General features: G+C 34.5%; 1 protein-coding gene and 1 pseudogene across 2 annotated transcripts in view; one reads left to right on the forward strand and one right to left on the reverse strand.

The window, feature by feature from the left end:
• The window catches only part of CSRNP3 (cysteine and serine rich nuclear protein 3), a 182323-nt gene that overhangs the window by 81257 nt on the left and 86685 nt on the right, over nt 1-14381 (reverse strand). Inside the window, exon 1 of one of the 2 annotated variants that reach the window (XM_067741683.1) lies at nt 5214-5418. The exons of the other annotated variant lie outside the window; for it this stretch is intronic. The gene's annotated coding sequence lies outside the window, so the exon portion shown is untranslated. Of the gene's footprint in view, nt 1-5213; nt 5419-14381 lie in introns of those variants that run through there. 2 annotated transcript variants of the gene reach the window in all.
• On the forward strand, nt 12536-13312 carry LOC137225853 (small ribosomal subunit protein eS4, X isoform-like; annotated as a pseudogene).

A 14381-nucleotide genomic window follows, 5' to 3' on the forward strand; every position in this document is an offset into this window, starting at 1 on the left:
TGTTAACTATTAAAATAAATATTAACATGAGAAAAGAAGGAGTAAATTTATAAAAAGCATATAAAGTATATAAAAAACATATAAAACTATATGCAAAAAGCATATAATAGAAACACCATTTAGTGTTGGTGTACAGTTGGGGAACAGTGTTATCATTTGCAATAAGTTAATGTAACGATGGAAATAATGATTCTTATGCCATGAAGAAAAGCCTAAATGGATTTCCACTTTGCTCAATAAGGCAGAATGGCATGCACTGTATTTTGCTTCCATGAAAGCAATTAACACATTTAAAAAAACTGGCCATTTAAGTCATAAACTTTACCTGTTTGGAAAATTGGTTAATTTAGTACAGATTATTTTCCAACTGTCCTAGACAAAGTATTACTATAATGTTGCCATGTGTCTAATACTATGGAATAAAAATAAGACCTTTAAAATCATTTTGCAATTTTATCATCCTTATACTCTTCAATAAAACTGATACAATTCTATTTAAATTTTAGAATAGGCGATAAAAATGCAATCATGTTTTGTTTCCTAAGAAATGCCAGGTTAAAATGAAGAAATGTGATTGTTTTGAATACTCAATTATTTTGAATATTTTCCTGCTATATGTTATAAGTTATTTTCTTCTTTTTTCTATTTCATAGGCACCAGAAGTTCAGGAGGACACATATAGTGATAATACAACCTAAAACCTACACATGCGATTTTGAGATGACAACAGTTATTTGTAGATTTTAGACTATGTTCCATACTGCTAGACTGAGTACGACATGTTTGCCCTAACATCTTTTCCAAGCTTACAATATGGTCTCTAGTTTCAAGTGATGACAAAGACAGACTGGTAATCAGAAAGCAGGAAATTAATTTTTGAAAAATCCTTAAAGATTCCTTTGAAGTCTGATGTAACATCACCTCTTCAAGTACACTAACTGCACTTCCTTCAATGATTTGTTTTTACATTATTCTATTTACTCTTTAACTTTCTAAATTTAATTTGAATTGCATTTACACAAATGCATTTTTCTGTATACACCCAACTATCCAGACCATGAACTTACTAGGTACACGCTGCTGAGATTTGAATGGAAGCAGTATGGCTCGAGCAAATGCAAAAAAGACTTCAAAGTTCTGAGTGAATTTGCATAGAGACATAAATTCTCCAGGATATTCAAAGCCATAAATTTGCTGCAGGACATATATAGCTCTCTCGTGGCTCACGGAAGCACAACAATTCTCTTTATTTCACATTTGTCTATTACCACGTTTTCTCCAAGAATCTTCACAGGCTCTCCTTCTTTGCCCGCACTGTTTTTATTTCTATATTCAGAATGTGCTAACGGGTAGCGGTTGCATTTACAAAGTTAATAGTATTGGACAAGCTAAATGAATTTTAAACCCAGTTCTCTCCTCCTCCCTCCCTGTGCCCTGCCTAGAACACACGCAGCGGTTAGGAGGTATAAACTATGGGCACTACCTGAGTTAAAAATGAAATAAAGAGTTTTTCCTTTTCAAAATTGTTGGATTAAATATGGTTGACCATAAGAAAGATTTTATTTGGCTGTTTGAAATATATGTATGTATGTATACATACAAAATATATATAATTTATAGTATGCATAACAATATATACATATATAAATATATGTAAACATAGGTATTTCATAACCTATGTGCATATATATATTTATATATAATTTATATATATATATGTTTATATATATATAAATTATATACATATGTATAAAACAAAAGTAAACAAATACGTTGTTTGGACCAGAGGACAGAGGACAGCATTTTCCATTCAACATAAAAAGGAAACGATTGACTTAAAATATACCCCCTTAAGCTTCAGTCATTACTAAAAGTTTCAAAAGAGAATTTAGAAGAAAATGGCAGTTTATTTGTTTTTTAAAAACTCATACCAAAATATGAATTTCTTTTCCTAAATTAATCTCGGGATCCTGGATAAATGTCACAATGTCCCCATAGAGTGATAAAGGGTGAGAATCTGGCCCTGGATGACTACTATGAAGTGATTTCATAAATATTTCAAGTAATTGTCTTTCACTGTTTTAAATCACTGTTTTAAATGGCCATCCTCCTGTTTTGGTCTGCCTTCCATGCTCCCCCCCACCCCCCATTTAAAAATAAAAGATATTGTTGCCAAACTGCCAAGTCTTAATCATTATAATAAATAAACACCCCCTTTTCAATGCAAAAGAAAGTTTATCTAAACATGTACTAGCTCTTTGTACGTAAGCTGCATAAAATTCACTCCAAAATATCTTATGCAAATATGAAAGCATAAAGCAGTTATTTCATGACTAAACATTATTTTGCCTCTTCATCTTTCCAATTTATTTTCATACACGTACAACCTATAATGTAGACAGATGCACACTTGATGCAAATTAAAATAACACTTTTCCCATCAGCATTGTAACTGCTGAATTGATATATTTAAAAATTTTAATGATATAGACAAACAGTCTGATCACGATGCTTTACGTTTATTTAAAAATATGCTTTGGAAATAAAAAAGCAATATGAACAATAAAAGTGAGTACACATTTGTTTGGTTCAGGTCAGACTTTTTTCTATGATGTGATCACACATTTTACAAAAGTGTGAAATTTCGTGCATGGAAAAAGAAGACTTTTGTCCTGCCTGTGACATTTATGAGGATCACTTCACAATCCAGATTTAACTGAAAGGAAAAGTCATAGGAAGTTGAACATGTTGAGTTCAAAATAGCATTGTCTAAAAAGTTCCAAAGAAAATTAATAACAATTATGAAAATTAAAGTATTTAAAGGATGGGACCCCCAAATAAATTATTTCTTTGATAAGATGTTTAACGATGAAATATAGAAAGAAGAATCTCAAAACTGAAACCCTCTCTTAAAATGAAATGAAAATATAACTTATTAAAACTGTCCTTATGATATCATGTGGGGTATGAACAAAAGAACTCCATTATTTAGTTCCAGATACCTCATTTAAAATACATTTCTTAAAAATGTGAAAATCCTCAAAAAGTTGAAAGTCTTGATGTTCAGCTAGATGTTTCAACCCAGACACCTCTCTGCAGTCAAAAACTTTCCTCAAAATGGAATTATTTAGAAGCCCCAAACCAGTTTTTTCTCTCATGACATTATTCCATTGGAACAAAACACCTACGTTTCAAATTGAGACAACGTTAAGAAGATTTAATAAACTAGTTAAGGGAAGCTGAAAATCGAGAACACCCTGCCAATTTCCACAATCAGTTAAAATAGCCAATCCTCATCAGTGTCTTTTATAGAAATAAAATCAGGCGCATCATGAAATCTGTCACCGTACCTGCGTTTACTTTAAACGACTACGGCACACACGCTGTTAAGATCTTCACTCTGAGAAATAAAGCACACTTCATGTAACTGCTGCAAAACACTGCTGCAGAGGAGCCCAGTGCATTTTTTTTTTCGGGCAACCGATCCAGCCTTTCCACCAGCCCTGTGACCTCTGAACTCCCTTCTGCCCCCCTCCTCTCGCTTCTGCAGTCAAAGCCTCGGAGCTGGTCTCATTTGCATAAGGCTCAGGCAGCCCTCCAGCAGCTGAAACGGAATGCTGGGTAAGGAATTGTGGAACTGCGGTTCTGCCAGAATACCTGAATCGCCCGAGAGCTGGAATACGCGATGGGGAGTGGGCACCAACTGCGCCGGGCTGTCCGCATCACACCCTCCCGCCTCCCTACCCCACCCCCGCGTCTATTAATGGATAAGTGTTTTTTAACTCTTTGTTTTGGAGTGCTGCTTTCCCCCCTCCCCACCAAAAAGAAGCTGTCAGCAGCGACAGTGGTAACCAAGGAAACTCAAATAGTCAAATACTTCATTTAAATACATGTGGAAGGCCAATTTAAAATTTTCATTAACTTCTCTTGTTTTTGAAACATAGCTATTTTTTTTTCCCTTCGAATACATAGTACACGCATAATCAGGGACACAGGGTATTTCTTTTTGTTGTGGTTTAAACAGCATCTTACAGGCATACAATTATTTGAGTCACTATACAAATACATGAAGTCACCGGTAATTCTATAAAATGTTAAATGTACTCTAGTGCCTTAGAGAAGATCATCCTATATGGTGTCCAAGAAATTAATTGTAAAGAATTTAGGTCCCACGATGCCTTTAAAACAATACAGCAGTAAAAATGCAGAGCAAAGTTAAACTATGTGTTTTAATGTAAAGATTCATGCAGCAGTAATGCTTGTATGTCTTTGACAGAGATGTTCAGTGTTGTGCTATTATTTGCTAGAGTTATTTCTTCCTTGTCTTCCTACACACAGCAATCTCTCTATTTAAAACATAAACTCTCTTGCTCATAAACCTAAGAAGTGGTTATTTTCTAGATACAGAAGGTCATGTGTGTACATATTTTTATAAATACCCATGAAGGCACATATTCTTCTTTTCTAAATGGTGAGTCAATGGAAATATGCATAACATAATTAATCAATTCTTCTTTTTTAAATTAAGCTAATTTGTTTTCTCCACTAATGAGTGAATATTTATGAAATAAAAGGTTTAATGCAATAATATTTTCCATCTATCAAAAGAAATATAACATGCAAAACAAAAGGCACACAACAGATTACTATAGATATATACTATATTATAGTTAAATATAAAATGCATTATTCTGGGAGACAGCATTATTAACATTTCAAAATTTTCTTGGTTTTAAAATTTTTTATTTAAATAATTAAATATACTAAACCTCTTGCAGTGCACTGAAAGACATCAATAAATTTTGAAGGATATATCATCCAAATCATAAGACACAAACTATTGCAATACAGGATTTTTTAATACCGGAAACATTAATGTGAAGCTTTTTATTTGAGCTATTTGTTAGTAGTATTCTGCTTTATGTTCTTTCTGAATCATAGAAGATTAGAAATTATTGCATGATTTTTAACCCATAAATTTTTAAATAGAATAAATAACTTTTCAGTTTACTATAATCATATAAACGTTTCTCTATCACATCTGACTACATCAGCCATTTAATTGAATTGGGTCAATTCAAGTGCATCCTTCATATTACACACTGTAAATATCTTGCAAAGTTTTTGTTTAAGGCAAAACACACATCAGACCATCCTAATTTAAATCCAATCAAACACAAGGAAGTGTAGGAGTAATTTATAAAATCACTGACCTGTTCAAATAGCTGTAGTCTTAGTCCTTGCACTCTTTATTCATTAGAATCCAAAATAAATTGATTATCATTTTATAATGTGTGTCAGCATCACCGAAGGCACTGTTCTTCCTGGTTCAGCGGAATCTTCTGAAATTTGCCAGCCCTGTGTTTTATTGCTGGTACCGTATGCTTTATTGTTCAGCGACAAGAGCTTCACTCTGCACAAAGACTCATTACCTACTGCTTGCTGCACGGCATCAGCCTCACTGAGGCTGCCTATATGTGATCACATGGGAGTTTTGTCTGAGAAAGCCAGGCATGCCACTGACTTCACTGTGTGTATGGATATTTTTATCAGCTGAGGTCTGCTAGGAGGAAGGAATAACAGATTAGGAAGCTGCTCTAAGTCATTAATGCAGCACAACTTATGGAAATCCCTTCACAAGATTTTTTTTTATTATAGAAAGCGTTTGAGCAGGCATTCAAAAGAAGTTCACTAGATTTTATTTTAATAAGAGGCTGGATAATAATTTAAGGAAGGGGAACTAGCAAAGAGCTATTTCCTACCTTCTGCTTTCTGAAAGTACTGTTGGACAAATGTTATTAAAGAGCCTTGCTTAACTGAATGATCTGACAGTATGTTTTAACCTTTAGATTGCTGGTGTTTATTTTTATTGGAGGAGGTTGCTCTCTAAAAGGGTAAGTGGCTGTTTCCCTAAAAATCTCCTCAATGAAAATCTCAATCACTAATAGATACAATATATGAATAAAAATAAGATATAATATATGAATAAAAATATGGATGTTCTAATTATTTTTGATAAAGTAGATGAGAGGGTGAGTCTCTTTTATTGATGTATATTAGTGAGGTAGATGATTAATTTATCTTCTCAAAAGATGACACATCCCTAGAACAGCTGACTTAAAAGAACAATGAAGATTTCAATTTAAAGATCTAAAGGACATGTGGTTCATATTAATTCTTAAAATCTCAGTAACTTATTTTAGACCGCTTACCTCAATAAAGCATATGGTTTACCTTATCTGATTTCAGTGTTAACAAGTAGTTTCAGAGCTGAGTACTCAACATTTACAGGAATTTTCTGCTATGTAAATATTGAATTAATACATATACATACACACACATAGGTATAGTCAGATTATCTTTCTAAAATACATTTAAAAATAACTACCTAAAATTATTTCTCAAAATTTGAAAATGGATTGTGTATTTCCAAATGAAAAAGCTATTTAATAATTGGAAGTTGATGAAAAAAATAAACTTCTTATCTCTTTAATAATCTAAATTGAATTTGTAACTGAAAGCTTGTTGCTTGTTAATCTCAATGGAAATCCTATGACAAGTACATGCAATGTGCAACAAAGAGCACAGAAAGAAAAGTCAGAAGCATCATAAATGAAGATCAGAAAATAAATTTTCTGTACAGTTATATAGTACATTTTAATAGTGTTTGTAAGTAATACAGTAATCTTAAAAATAGTAAATCTATATACCTGCTTAAACCTTCCATTAATGAGAAGTTATTTTTTGGAAATAATTATAACAAAATTTTTTGTGTCAATGGAAATTTTTAAAAATAATTTAAAGCCAGAATAGGCACATGTGGCTAAATATTTTAGCCAGTCTCTAAATACAATGATTTAACATCATGCTTTATAATATTTTTTGTAGTGGTAGCATTGATTTAGAATGTTTCATGACTTAAATAACTGCCTTTTCATGGATTTTTCTTAACATTGAAAAAATATTCAGATATGTTTTAAATGCCACCATTTTAATGCATTTGTTCCAAAATGCTCAAGTTCCTTTTTCCCCCTGCACACAAGAGCTACACTAAAGCTGCAAAACCTTGGGGCATTAAGAGGAAAAGGAAAACAGAGTGTTTCTGGCTTATAGTGTACCTCTGGGTTCTTAAAGATATGTACATTCTAGCTAATATCTTTGATGATGTCATCATGTTAATGTACAAGGAAATAAACAAAAGGCAGCCATTTTTCTCTTACTGCATCACTTCAAAAACAGTGAAATAAAATGGTTGCCAAATGGAAGGAAAGAATCAGTAGAAAACTGTTACTTCCAAATTCTTGGGACAGGGAGGGGCAATGGGTGTGAAATTAGAAATAAAAATCCATATATGTGAATTTTGTATGAATGTATGTAAAGAAATAATTTACAGTAAGAAAGAACTATAAATAAATACAAGGGATATAGAAATAGCTAGCAATTAAAACAAATTAGTAAAATAATGTCTCCAACGGAAAGACTATAGTCTGTAAACAATGTATTAAATGTAAAAGCTTACTAAATTCATTAATGTTGAAAAAGGTATTTAAAGGTGGACAACATAGTTGGAAAGACCTAGAAAGAGACAAAATGATCATGAAACAGTAATAAGCTTCCCAGGTCTACTACTATCTTAAATGACCTTGGTGAGTTATTTTATCATCTTATGCCTTATTTGTCAAGTCTGCAAAACAGGAACAGAAAAATTTTTGGAAAGCATGTCATGGAAATATATAGCAAGATTTTTGTACTTCAGTTCCCTAAATTGGTTTTATTCAAGCATTGTCCACTAATATTAGTAAAATGAGAAAAAATGATGTAAAATTCTAATGATTATTTAAAAGAATTTTTAAATGCATTATCCTAATAGCCAAGACAAACATATAATAAGTAGATAGGACTTTTGGAAACAAGAGGCAGTTTTTTCCTAATACATACAGAAAAAAAATAGAAATGAATTTAGTAAGTAATTTGAAACAAATCTCATAAAATTGCCTCAGAATTAAAACAAATTATAAAATATACCCATCCTTCCAATCAAAATTCTGGAACTCTGTCAGCGACATGACAAGAGAATTGCAGTAGAGTTTCTGATTCTCACATTACACAATGAACAACAGTGCCTCTGCTTATACAACAGTTTCATCAGCCAAGAGTTCTTTAAATTTGAAATTAACAGAGAAACACAAGATCACAGCTTAAAGAAGGAAATTCCATTCAAGATTAAAAGGACGTTTTAATTTACTTTGTATATTAAAAGCTGCGAATTCAAAAAGATATGTCAATTCTTATTATTGACTCTTAGTAGCTTGGCTTTTCTCTAATGACAAAGGCATAATAGAATCATTTTGTCTGCCCCCCTTTTCTCCAAAATAACTAAAGCTTGTCAGAAGTAATCCAGAATGTTTGCTATCCAGCTCCTGCAGTAATTTGGGCATAGACATGCTAAATGGATGGTCTCTTGAAATTTCTACTGCATGAAGGAAGATGGAAAAGATTAACTGATACCATCACCTGTGTTTTCTAGAACTGTATTAGTTGGCATATATATATATTAATATATATATTATATATAAATATATATTAATATATAATATATATCTATTAATATATATATCAGTACCTCTTGTTGGATTTACCCTTGATAAGGCTGGATTTTCTTGCTACCTTTATCCTTCTTTACGGTATGTTCAGAGAAGTCATTAAGTTGGCCATGTCAGCCTCAAAATCCAGGACTAATTCAATTCAATTCAGCAAACATTTATTGAGAGCTTACTGTGTACCAAGCTCTGAGACAGTTGCTAGGGATATAAAAAATGAAATATACATTGTACCCAAGAAGATTGTAGTCTATCTAGGTTAAAAAAAAAAAGTGCTGAGCAAGTTACGGGAGGGTGGTAAAGTAGAGAGAATGTTTTCTAAAGTTTGAATATTTTGTTGACAACATGCATTATAGGTACAATCAATACAATTTCTTTTCAATATTGTTTCCTAAAGTCAGAAAATCATTACCATAATTAAAGCCATTTATCAAAAGACTTTATCTATCATTTATCTAATCTCTATCTCTATATCTATATATTACATATAATGGCTACATATTCCTATGCTATCCTTCTCATCAAGAGGTTGAATCCAATTTCACTTGCCTTTACTCTAAGCTAGTCTTAATGATTTGCTTAATCCAATAGAGGCTGCAGAGGTGATGTTTTAGAAATTCCAAGGTTAGGTCCTAAGAAACTTTAAAGCTTCTACTTGGGCCTCTTGGAGCCTCTTGAGTCTTCCAGGAGCCTTGAGTTGCCATGTAAGAGGATTAATTACCCTAAGACTGCCTTGGAGAAGCCACATATAAGCACTTTGCTCAAACAGTCCAAACCGAGCTCAGGGTTCCGGCCATTCCTGATGCCTAACATGTATGTAAAGCCACCTTGGACCCTCCAAACCTACTCATCCACCAAACGGATATCATGAAGTGACCCTAGTTGTCACTATGTGGAGAAGTGCTGAGCTGAGTTTTTCTAAAATTCTTGTCCTACAGAATTCATAAGATGTAATAAAATGGTTGCTGTTTTAGACACTAAGTGTTGTGGTAGTTACTCAGCAATTGATAACTGGAACCTATTTACATGTGTATGACAGAGACAACATAATAAACCTAAAAGTACATGAAAGGACTGTCTGATACATATATTCAGTGAAATGGATGAATTTAATGGATGCATTAAAAGAAAATACAACCTAGGAGGGCAGAGAAAGAAGCAAAAAAAAAAATTCAGGGTGTGTCCAAAGCACATAAGGACTGATTTATCTAAGAAGATTGTATTGCAGGAATGGGGTTTCTGAACTAATAGGGAAGAGATTGCTTCACTAGCCAGGAGAAAAGGGAATTCCCAGTAATGGTACTTTGGGAAAAGCCCAGAAACATGGGCATGAGCTTTACTAACTACAATGAGAGGACTTTGAGGAAGTGTTTTGGGTGACAGGAGATTTAGGCATGTGTTGGGAGGTGAAGGAGAAAAGGAAGTCTAGTGCCCCTTCTTGGAGTGCAATGAAGCTTGAAGTGAGGAGATTTTTGCAACGTATGAGATGTTGGGAAGTGACCAAGGCACAGGAAAAGCGGTATAGTCAAAGTGATGAATAAAGAAAGCAACTTTGGCAGTTGAGGCGTGTCTAGACTCGTAGAGCACCAAGGCAGCACGGAGGTTGAGGAAGAGGAGTTAAGAAGATATGATGAAAGCCTGAACTAAAGGTGACAATTGAGGAATGAGGAGAAAGGAATTCGTCAAAAAGAAAGAAGGAATTTTATATTGGTTGGATAAGCCAAGCTCTGATCTCATTTATAGCCTTAAAAGTCAATAGTTTTATGATTCAGTTACCAATTATATATGACAACTAGAGAGCATTTAACTAGTTTAGTTAGACAGATTTAGTAATTGTACGGGTATTTTGATTTGTATTGGCCTCAGTTTGTCTACTTTCAAATATTGTGAACATTTGTTAATATCAAATATTGTTAATGTTGTGTTTGGGAAGCTGCAAAAGACTATAAAACAACAAGACCTTCCTTAAATACAGTACACAGAGGAGACCATTTATATTTCTTTCTGCTGTCTGATTCCTAAGTTGGGAAAAGACAAACATGTCTTAATTCTGCAAAGATTAAAAAGATAGATAATTTTGGATAATGCAAACTAAGACAAAACACACCCCACCCCGCAAAACCACACACCATTACCTATCGAAGTAAACAAGCCTATTGGAGTTTTATTTTTCTGATTCTTCATCCTATCTGGATATTAGACTACCAAAGTAGCAGATGTTCAGTTAAGCAGCCAGTGAACGGCCACTCAGAATGATGCAGGTTAAATGGTAGGAATAGCTCTATAACTGCTGCTGCTGCATATACAATATGTACATAAATCATCTGAACGTGGCTGTAAAGAAGTCTTTATGCAAAGTGACCCAGAGAAGAAAGTATCTAGGTTCCCCCCCCACCCTTCATTCTCTTTATCACCACAAAGGCATCAGAAAACAGCATTTATAAAGAGAAAAGAGCATTTAAATGAGGCAAACCTCCTCTCTGAGAACACAAAGGATACATTTATTTCTTAGTGACCATCAGAGTTGATTATAATGATTTCTTCTTATTAATGAATTAGATGTCTAACCAGAGACCAAAAATATGGAGTCAAACAGCATATGCAAAAGCAAACGTGGACTGAGCAGGTAAAAAAGAAAAAAATAATAATTTAATAGGACCAGTGGCTTTTCCATGTCAATGGGAAGGTTACATCGTAACTAGAAGGGCTATGACACTGCTTTGGGGTTCAAGGCACAAGAAAGAGTTTCCTATATTTTATTTCACCAATACAAGTCTATAGATACTTGGCTAATAGACTGAATCTACTTTGATTTGTGTAACAGACACATACAGAAACAGTTTGGGCATATTATTTACCTGAGTTTGTTCATTCATTCATTCATTCACACATTTATTCATTTTACATTCACTGAATACTATATGCTCAGGATCTGGTTTGGTGCTCTGATAGGTTAAAGAGATGAATAAGTCACAGTCTTCAAGCTAAGTGGCTTTCCATCTAGAGGTAGGGACCTATATAAAGAGATAGATACAGCATAATGGGATACATTCTCTAACTGAAAATTATATAAGAACATAAAGAGGGGAGTGAATAAACTATATAAAAATAGCTAACAGTTATCAAACACTTAACCAAGACTGAAGTGTTTTACTTTACGTGTATTAATTGATTCACATAACCATTGCAACAAGCCTATGAGGTAATTACTTTTACTATCTCCATTTCATTGATGAGACAACTAAGGCATAGACTGGTTAAGTGACTTGCCAAGGTGACAGAGTCAGTATCCAAATCCAGGTAGTATGGCTTTAATGCAGTGTGGCTCTACTGGTATCATGTTACTTAAGGTAGTCACAGTGGGCTTCATAGAGGAGGTGACATGGAAAATAAATCTTAAGGGACGAGTAGGAGTTCTTTTGTGGAAAAGGAAAAGAGTATGCTGGGAAGAAGAGCTATAATACATACAGATTCTGAGGCATGACTAATGTATATGTGAAAGAAACTAAAAATTTCACTGTGAAAATGGTAACGTTATTTGATCTTGATATGGGATTGTGCATTTGTAATGCTGGGTTGTTTGGAGTTCAACTAAGAATCAATTTGTACTTATAGGGGATGTTTAAGTGGCTTGACTACAACTGTGTTTTATTAGGTAACTCAGGAGAATGAATTAGAGAGAGGGTCTAGAAGAAAGGAGACCAAATGAGACAGTTGAAATATCCTAGAAAAAAGTTATAAAGCTCTGAATGAAAACAGTGGCAGCCCTGGGGATGGAGAGGAAAGATATTAAGGAAATAAATCAACAGATACTTAAGTGGGAGTGAGGGGGAACCCTGAATCTAGGATTTTTAATTTAGGAGACAGTATGGATGAAGATACCAGTAACCATGGATAGACATGTAAGAGGAACTCTTTTTGTGCCTAGTGCAGCTATGGCTCATGGTCTCAAGGAGCACCTGAATTGTGTAGAAACTCCAAAGCTTTGGATAAACTGACTAGTGTGTTTGCTCCTTGTCCATCTACAAGTCCCCACAAGCTGAAGGAATGTTTCCCCCTAATCATTTTCCTAAGGAAGAGACATAAGTATGCCTTAACAGAAGATGAAGTAAAGAAGATCTGCATGCAGGGTTTCATTAAGATTGATGGCAAGGTTCACACTGATATAACCTACCCTGATGGTTGTCATCAGTATTGACAAGACTGGAGAGAATTTTCGTCTGATCCATGACAACAAGGATCGCTTTGCTATTCATCATATTACACCTGAGGAGGCCAAGTATAAGTTGTGCAACATGAGAAAGATCTTTGTGGGCACAAAAGGAATCCCTCATCTGGTGACCCATGGTGCTCGCACCATCAGCTACCCTGATCCCCTCGTCAAGGTAAATGACACCATTCAAATTGATTTGGAGACTGGCAAGATTACTGATTTTGTCAAATTTGACACTGGTAACCTGAGCATGGTGACTGGAGATGCTAACCTGGGAAGAATTGGTGTGATCACCAACCAGAAAAGACATTCTGTTTCTTTTGATATAGTTCATGTGAAAGATGCCAATGGCAACAGCTTTGCCATCTGGCTCTCCAACATTTTTGTTATTGGCAAAAACAACAAACCATGGATCTCTCTTCCCCAGGGAAGGGGTATCTGCCTTACCATTGCTGAGAAGAGAGACAAGAGACTGGCGGCCAAACAGAGCACTGGATAAAATGATCTCTAGATGACATGATTGGGAAAGTCTTTGTACTTAATTAAAGATAATAATACATTAAAAAAGAAAGGAAGAGGGCTTCCCTGGTGGTGCAGTGGTTGAGAGTCCGCCTGCCGATGCAGGGGACACGGGTTCGTGCCCCGGTCCGGGAAGATCCCACGTGCCGCGGAGCGGCTGGGCCCGTGAGCCATGGTCGCTGAGCCTGCGCATCCGGAGCCTGTGCTCCGCAACGGGAGAGGCCACAACAGTGAGAGGCCCGTGTACCGCAAACAAAATAAAAAAATAAAAATAAATAAAAAATAAAAGAATAAAAATAAAAAAAGAAAGAAAGAAAGAAATACAAGAGGAATATCAGATATGGAGCCACTCAGTGGTAAATATTGAATGCCTACCATGCACCTGGCAAAAGTACATGGTTCTAAGAACACAAAGATTCCTTCTTGACCTCTGAGTGCCCAATGCCTGGCAGAGGAGCTCATAGACAAAATCGATTACCTAGATAAACAATTCCCTCCATCACAGCTAACTTTTAAGAGAGCAGAATTTCTCTCAGTGGCCTGATTAAAGGTAAAGAAAGAAAAACAACTTCACAATCAAACTTCAAATCTGGAATACCATCAATTGAACTTAATTGTGGTACTCAGATAAGGAAACTATTATTAAAGTGTTCTATGCAGATTAAAATCATGATCCAGATCACAAAATCCACCTCTGTGCTTTATATTAAACATACGACATGAAGAAATACAAGAAGCAAATGAGATTTCTCCTTTAGGCAAATTTTTTAATGAGCTTAATCCCGTGGCTCGCTATTAATGCTAGTGACTGGTTTCTTTGAAATGAAGCATGCATTTTCTTCCTTGTTCATATAGTCGGCTTCCTGTTTAGTATTCACTATTCATGTCTGTTTTATCAAAGAGCACTATTACATGAAACCATGATCCAACCATGTTTGGCTCTGATTTTTATCTCTGGAGGGAAGGAAATTATACACCCTTATAATACTAGTATATGATCGTTATGTACACATGTGATCATAGTGCATATGTGTTCCTTCGTATTGGAA

The sequence above is a fragment of the Pseudorca crassidens genome, chromosome 6 (genome assembly GCF_039906515.1).
Source record: "Pseudorca crassidens isolate mPseCra1 chromosome 6, mPseCra1.hap1, whole genome shotgun sequence".
NCBI classification, from domain to species: Eukaryota; Metazoa; Chordata; class Mammalia; order Artiodactyla; family Delphinidae; genus Pseudorca; species Pseudorca crassidens.